Source organism: Spinacia oleracea, chromosome 1 (assembly GCF_020520425.1).
Source record: "Spinacia oleracea cultivar Varoflay chromosome 1, BTI_SOV_V1, whole genome shotgun sequence".
NCBI lineage: Eukaryota > Viridiplantae > Streptophyta > Magnoliopsida > Caryophyllales > Amaranthaceae > Spinacia > Spinacia oleracea.
In genome coordinates, this window is record NC_079487.1 from 25,660,139 (window position 1) to 25,669,007 (window position 8,869).

Sequence of the window (8,869 nt, forward strand, 5' to 3'; positions counted from 1 at the left end):
GCCATGATTATCTGTTTTATTTGATCAGTTGAACTCTGAAACCGAGAAACACCTCTGGACATAATAAGGATGACAACTCTTACATTATGTTCAAGAGCAAGCATCGAGCGACAAAGGAATTAGGAAATGCACACTTGTCCCTAAGGACAAGTGGGAGACTGAAGGAAATAATGCCCTTGGTCCAAGGATGCATTTAATGTTAAGTCTAATAAATGCGGTTCAGTATTAATTAACAAGTTAATAATTCAGTGAGATCAAGTGAGCTGAATGCCTAGCTAGAGGCCGCTTCAGTTCAAGTGGAATTAATGATATTAATCCACAGCTTACTCTTGACTGAACCCGTAGGGTCACACAAATAGTACGTAAACGGATCAAGTATTTAATGGCATTAAATACTCCATCTATGGATATTCGGAATCAACGGATCTTGGTTTCAGTGGGAGCTGAGATCGTCACAAGAAAGAAATGAATACTCCGGAAACGATGATATTGCAAGAAACGGAAATATGGATCGTATCGGAAATATAAATATTATCCAAGTCGTAGATGTTGCCGGAAACGGAAACATGGTACGTATCAGAAAATATTATCGGAAATGGAAATATTGCCGGAATCGGAAATATTGCCGGAAACGGAAATATTGTCAGAATCGGAAATATTATCGGAATCGGAAAATAATTCCGGAAACGGAAATATTAAATATTTGTTCGAAACGGAAATTAATTCCGGAATCGGAAATATTAAATATTGTTCGTATCGGAAAAGAATTCCGGAACCGGGAATTTAATCGGAAGCGCATCGTACGAATTAGCATCGGACGAGTCTTGCTAGACGAAGGCCCAGCACAAAGCCAGGCCCGCGCCCAGCAAGCCGAGCGCCCAACACGAAGGCCACAAGCCTCGTCAGGCCCAGCGCAAGGCCAGGCCCAGCAAAGCTGCTGGCGCGCGCGCTGAGTGCGCTCGTGGGCTGCGAGCAGCGCCTGCTCGTGTGGGCCGCAAGACCTACGCGGGTGGTCGTTCCTCGTGGCCATACGACACTCGTGTTCGTAACGAATCCTAATCCTATCGGAATTCGTGCAAAGATTAAATTCTAATCCTAATAGATTGATTTTGTTATTTAGAGTCCTAATAGGATTCTAATTAGTAAATCCACATCCTAGTAGGATTACAATTCCTTTTCCATACCTCTATAAATAGGTGCCTAGGGTCACAATTTATAGATACGATTGAAGTATTAAAAGGTAAGGTTTTTAAGCAAAATCAGCCAAACACTTGCACCATATAGCCGAAATTCCTAAGCAACCTTAAGGGCGATTCTAGTTGGTCAAGCTTAAGGCGGATCCGGACGTGCTGTGGACTATCTATGGAGGGACGACATTTGGAGTCCTAAAGACTTGTTCTTGTTCGATTCGGGCGCAGCTAGGGAAGGCACGCTACAAAGTGTATGCATCTATACTATGCTAAATGATTATGTGTAAATAATATGTTTCCTGGCTTTATGGTTTTTCCGCATGATTTATGTTTTGTCATATGTATCATAACCTATCAAGTTTCTCGTCAGCTCTATACAACAAAAGTGATCCTAGTGCATCGATTTTGGTAACATTTGTGTGGGTTAAACCTTTACGTTCACACACAATATCAGCAAACATCTCGTTGGTGTAAACCTTATGGAAAACGTACTCAGCTAACACACTCTTGTCAACATCAAGTTGATGAGGCTTATCTATACAATCAAAATTATCCTCCTTTTCTTCCTCTGCCTTTATATTCATACAAAACTCATAGTTTTTAATGAATGCAGTAATCCACATTCTAGGTCTACTTGAGTTTTGAAGTAACGATTCATACCTTCACTTCGCTGTGTAGATGCCATTCCGGCCCAAAATCTGCCTCTATTGTAGGCTAGTGCCCATTGTCGGCGGTTAACGTACGCATCCAGCATCCATCCCTTACGTTGATTATATGTGACCATCACAAGACACCATGCCTCATCAAACTCCTAGGGATCGAGCATATCATGAACGGTCGTTCTAATAAGTGTATCAATGCTTTTCTAATCAGCAAGCTTGCATAGGTTCCGAGAGGCATTCTGTAGCATGTGCCACAAACAAAGCCGGTGTGGAACACCTGGGAATACTAGGCTTATTGCCTTACCGATTGCCTTGTCTTGATCGGTTAAAATGCCCTTCGGAGGCTTTCCCATGCACTTCAACCATTCCTTAAACACCCAAACAAAAGTTTCAGTGTCTTCATGTGAGATTAAAGCGGCAACGAATACAATCGATTTCCCATGGTGGTTGACGCCAACAAAAGGGGCAAATGGCATACGATACCTGCTTGATTGAAAAATTTAATTAATATTGCATATAATCATCATGCAAACACTAACACGTAACCAATTATCTAGGACATGACACTAAAAATGCACACATATTTAATTAACGTTAGTGATAATCAGCATGCAAACCAACATGCAACATGCATAAATATTATAAAAATTAAAACACACATATATAACCCTAATAACTAACAACAACGCAACCAACACAATAACCATTATCACATCCTAATATATTACAAAAAAATAAGAATAGACCTAATTAACAAAAACAGTATGCTTGCGTAATATATAAAAATACGAAATATATTTACGTACCTATTGCTAGAAAAGGTGGTGTCGAAACTAATCACATCCCCGAAGTATTTGCAAGTTCCTCTGCTACGCGCGTTGGACCAGAATGCGTTCTTTAAAATACCTTCTTCATCTCGTTGCATAGAACTATAAAAATCGCTATTCAATTCTCGTTGTGATTTGAAATACTTTTCAAGACTGGCAGCATCTCCTTCCTCAAACATTGTTTTACGACGTTCAACAGCTATGACGTTCCTAACATCCCTTTTGTTGAACGTAATATTATCAAAACCACCTTTTTCAATCAGTTGAGTGCCAAAGTTTCTACTGATACTCACACCCCCCCCCCCCTTTCATTTATCATTATCCTATCAAAGGCAGCTCCACCAATGCTCCTGTAGTTAACCATCATTCGACTACATTCGGGGCTAAGAGGGTGATTATGGTTCAAATAACACTTAACTACTATAAACTCTCCATTTTTCAATGAACCATAAACAAACATTTTTCAACCGGTAACATTAGACCCCTCACTTTTTTTAACACCTCTCTTCTTACATTTTAATCTTATTCGTTCCATCATATGCGGCCTAGCCTCAAGTTCTCCAATACCTATTTTACTAACACCCTTATCCTTATACTCTTCTTTAACTCATTACTACTCACAAACATCTCAAAACCTTCATTATAAGCATAACGGTGACAAAATTCACTAAATTCAAATCCGGAATCAAAACGCATTCCTTCTGTAGGGGGGTGCGACGTAGTAAAATTCACAACAGTACCGTCTTCGGCCTCTGGTTCACCATTAAGGTCTATACTAACCATTGCACTGTAGAATACATAATTAATTAATACAACTTTAAGATAATTTAACATACTTTAATAATTAATACAAATTTAATTAAATCATCGGTACTTTAATTTATAACAGGATACTGTAAATATTATTGAGTATTAAACATACATACACATTATATTAATTTATTAAATATCATTGTATACCATACAATAATTGTTAAAATAATTAAATGCTGCACATACTAACAGGCACATTGTTTTCTCCGCGCTTACAAATCAAACGCATTAAACTAGATTTAGAGGAAAAACCGAAAATCTGATAAAATCTAAATAAAAATAATCGAGAATACATTATATCATAAAGCATAACACAAATGATAGTATAGACATACACATGAATCGAATTGAATTCTTCTTTTTTTAAGAAATATATCACAGTGGTAAGGCATTAGGAATAAAATAGAGTTTCAAGAACAATTACCTCCTTCCAGAATACTCGAATTGAATTCTTCTTCTTTCTTTTTTTTTTAAGAATAGGTTGAAAATTTTGGGCGGGATTTTTTTTAGGTGGAATTTGGGCGGTATTTTGCGCGCTGAGGAGTATAACAATGGGGGAAAGGGTGAAAATTTCCCCCCCCCCCCCCCTTAAACAACACTTTCCCCCCTAAAATGAAATTTCTCACGCTGACATGTCCTTCCCTGATTGCAGGGTAAGTCCAGTCATGTTACCCTCAGGGTAACTGTATGATCTCCCCTAATCTTGGTGTAAGAATGTAATTAAACGGAGAGGAGATGGTTTGGTGTGAATCTACAAACTCGAATTTTGGGATTCACTATGGAAACATCGATAATAAACAAAACAAAAAAAAGGAAAAAAAAAAGGACTAAGTTTTGAAATTCAAATTGAAAAGGGGTTTGAAATTTTGAAAGCTGAGTTGGGAGGATGATGATGACTAGACGGTGATTAGGATAAAAATAACCAACCAAAGCCTGGGGTAAGCTTACTGGTTTTACCCCCGGTCTATCTGTGGGTTTTGCGAAGAAGGAGATGACATCGACGCTTTGTTTACTTTTATTTTTTAATACGCAGTAATAACCTCTCAAAAGTAAGAGTGGGAAAAATTAGATATTCGGTCCGGTTTTATAAACCGGATCAGATACCCGGTTTTTTGGATCACAAAAATTATGATCCGTATCTAACCCAGCTTAACTGGGTATTCTGTTTCAGATATTTGGCTTAACCGGATCAAAAATCGGATAATCCAAATCTGGTTTATGCAAAACGAATCTTAATACCTTGTGAATAAGCTCTATTATGTTATGAAATACTAGTCTTGTATGCACGCGATGCGTGCGAGTATTTAAAAACTAAATATTGTATTAATATTATATTACATTTAATCACCTAAAAAATAATAGATAAGAAAAAATGTTCATAAAGTTTATATACAATAAAATTTGCCACCAAAAATGATTTTACTAAAGTAAACTCAACTTTTCACTTATATAATAAAGGTAAGTTTTTCACTTATACGGAGGGAGTAATCTTTTGAGGACAAATTATAACGGAAAGTAAAGCAACCAAAAAAGAGGAGTAGACTCCCCATTTGTAATTTGCATTTATATGGCTCATCCACGCAAAAAATAAAAATTTATCAAATTTGGAGAAAAAAATATCAAAATTTGGAACTAATAATTGACAAAAATTAAATCAACCACTTATTAGTTATTTATACCATCAATCTAAGTATCTAACGGAGTACATTGAGTTTTGACATAACTGCAAAAGGCCCAAAAATAAACACTGCGGCTAAGCTGACAACTGAAAATTTAATGGGGCTCGTCATCTTCGGTGTCGGCGTCGGCGGCTTGAGTATTTGATGAAACGACGTCGTCGACATCAGGGTCTTGAGCAGGATCCGATTTGTTCAAAGCGGCTCGAGCCTTATCGAGACACGGCTTGAAAGCTAGCTCGATGGTTAACAATCCAAACGCAAGCGCACCCATTAATATTGCTACTTGCTTTATCGATCCATTTTTGGCTGCGTTCTTTATCTTTCTCTCTCCTCTAATTGATTAATAACAGTACAGAGAGAAATTGAATTGATTTGAGATTTAGGGATGGTTGCTTTGGCTGTTTTGTGAAATTCTTTGCCCCGTATAATATATGACCCTATTTAGAAGACCATTTTTGCGGGACGACAGCGATAGAAGTCTCACCCTAGAAAATGTCTCAGTGTTGCTAGCGAGGGAAAAGTTAGGAGAGAAAAATGGGAGTGGGAGAAGAGGCTAAGAAACTCAGGGTAAACAACGAAATAAGAGGGGAGAAAAAAAAAAGGAAAATGGAATTTTAAAGCAGTAAGAGAAATGCAAGGGTATTTTAGACTTTTAAATGGGGAACATCAAAAGTGTAATTACAAATTTAACCTCAGCTGTTCCTTTATATAATAGAGAAGATAATATGTATGTTCATTGTATCCTCTTCAATATTTTCGAAATATTCAAGGATTCTTGTTCTCCAACCAAAACCCTAGCTATTGTATTATATATATACCCCATAATAATATTCTCTCTTATGTCTCCAGTTTATTCATAGGCACCTACAAATACAAACTCTGTACTCGACTTTTTCGGCTCTGGTCACAAGCCGGATTTTCAACTATCCGCTTTTTCAGATACCCAAAACGTCGGATACCCGATAAATCGTAATTGATTTATTACGAGAAATTCCGAGTTAATCTCAGTGATTGGAAAAAATTTCCAATCAAATGCCATTTTCGTAAATATTTTGCTTGAAAACTATAGATGGTATAATATTAGGTGTTGACTGTATATTTGTAGTTATTGACTGCATATTATTTGGTGTTGATTGTATACCACTTATCGTTGACGGTATATTTTATGATTGCTGATGAATTACTAAAATGCAATATTGTTTATTGGTAAGTGATTGACTGTATATTTATAGTAGTGTATTGTTTATTAGTAGAAGTTTATTGTATATTACGACCTGTTGACTGTATATTATATAGTTGTTTATGTATTATGAGAATACAATAATGACTGTACATGTGGCCCATAGTTAATGACATGTCATTGTACTTTGACCCGCATTTAACGGCATTTTTGTAATAAAAACGTCAATTATTTACAAAAATGGAGTTAAGCTAAAAAATGGGGTCTAACCTTTTGAATTTTTCACCGTTTAGGACCTATACCTTTTTTTTTCACCGTTTGGGACCTCATTCCCCTTTTCCGGCCAAATTTACTAGAGTACGTTAAAAGGTTAGGTCCTTGGGTTAAAAGGTTAAAGTAAATCAAAAGTTTGAGGACTAACCTTTTCGTTTTTTCACCTTTCAGGACCTGAACTTTCTTTTTTCACCTTTTGAGACCTCATTAAAGTTTTCATGTAATTCCAATTCAATTATTAAAGTTTCTAACCATTAACATATACTACCTTCGTTCTTTAATGTTCTTTATGCTTTGGAATATGTGTCTAAAGTATGAAAACTTTGATCGTGGATTCTCACTGGTATATACATCAAAGTGTTATCATGTAAGATCTTGTTAGATTGGTCTCGTTATGTATTTTCAAAATATCAAATTTTTATGATTTTTTCACATACGGAAATGGATATATAAGTCGTTAAATATTGCTTTGGAGTACGCGCAAATAATAAGCGTAAAGAACATTAAGGAACGGAGGTAGTAATAAGCTCAAATTAAAATAATATGTAACGTAATTCATAAATTTAGCCCATATATAAATTGATTTGGGTATCAAATAATCTAATGAATAAAGAAGCAAATAATTATTTACAAACTGATCATATTTTATATATTCGGTTATGGTGTCCAATGAAAATAGAAGAATTAAGCAATTTATATAGTAGAGTACGATATTCATACAATTATACTCAAAGGTTTACGGGGATGGTGGAACTAAAAATACACTACGGAATTTTCCGCCCTGGACCCAAGTTGTTAGGAAGTTCTGCCATTGATGGTATATCCTCACAATTGTTTGTGTTTTGTTTGAAGAATATTAATAATGTCCACACAAAAACGTAAAATTAATAAAAATAGGTTAATTTTAAATGAATTTTGATTTGATCACAAGTTAATATATCATACTAGTTCTTGATTGTTTTATGAGAGTAAAGACAATTGGTTTATTGATGCTCATATTTTATGAGGTACTTAAATGATTTATGCTTAACTCGATCAAAATTAATCAGCAATCTCCGAATTAAAATTTACGACCTCAAATTTTCTATAAACATAAGTTGTTATTGGATTACGTAAATTAAGTTTCAACTATTAAAGGTCTTATGAATGAGTAAAGATTATCTATGATGTTTGGAGAAGAATACTATGTAGTTTTAATTGTATGATGGGGTTTGAGAAAGATGAATTATTATTATTATTATTATTGTTAAATATATTAATAACAATTATTACATAATAATTAATAAAAATAAAAATATTAATAACTATTATTATAATTATTAATTTGAGCGCTAACTCTTTTTTTTTTTTTTTGCATTTTCTGATTTTTTTTTAGGAAATTTTGTGAAATACTACATTCAAGTTTGGTGGTTTTGTGAATTGCTACCTTATAAAAACTTTTTCAAATTTAACTACCTTATAAGTTTGGTTAGTTGACTAACACTACCATTTGACGTTTTCCGTTAATGTTTTCCGCCGTGTATTTCTTATATTCTTTTAGATATCACTCTTCAGTTGTCGTTTTGTTCATTTTCCATATTAAATAGGCGCTTTAGTGGAGTTCAAAGACGGAAAACATTAACGAAAAAACGTCAAATGGTAGTGTTAGTCAAACAAACCAAACTTATAAGGTAGTAAAATATAATTTTCTTTTTGAAAGGTAGCAATTCACAAAACCATCAAATTTAAAGGTAGTGTTTCACCGAATTTTTTTTTTTTTATTTTTTTATAGTAAATAACGTTGGTATACAAAAAATGGATATGAGGTCCCAAAAGGTGAAAAAAATATTCGGGTCCTAAACGGTGAAAAAATCAAAAAATTGGACCCTAACCTTTGCCTTAATTTATTATTTGAGTGATAGTATGGTTAACGGTGAGTTAAACTATGGTTAACTGGCCAGAAAATGAATATGAGTCCCCAAAAGGTGAAAAAAAAAAGTTAAGGTCCTAAAGGGTGAAAAAACCAAAAGGTTGGACCCCAACCTTTAGCTTAACTCTACAAATTATTTTTCAGTATTCTAATTTCGTCATTTTGGGTTCTTACGGGGTGTTGATGGTGGCGTTAGGTAGCATTGGCGATTTGATGGCGAATCGTCAGGGTAATAACTTTGTAGTATAATTTTTATGATATTGATTTTTGGGTAGCTTGGGCTGCGGCGGTGGTGGAGTAACATTAGTTAGGCTGTCATGGTGTTTGTTTGATCGA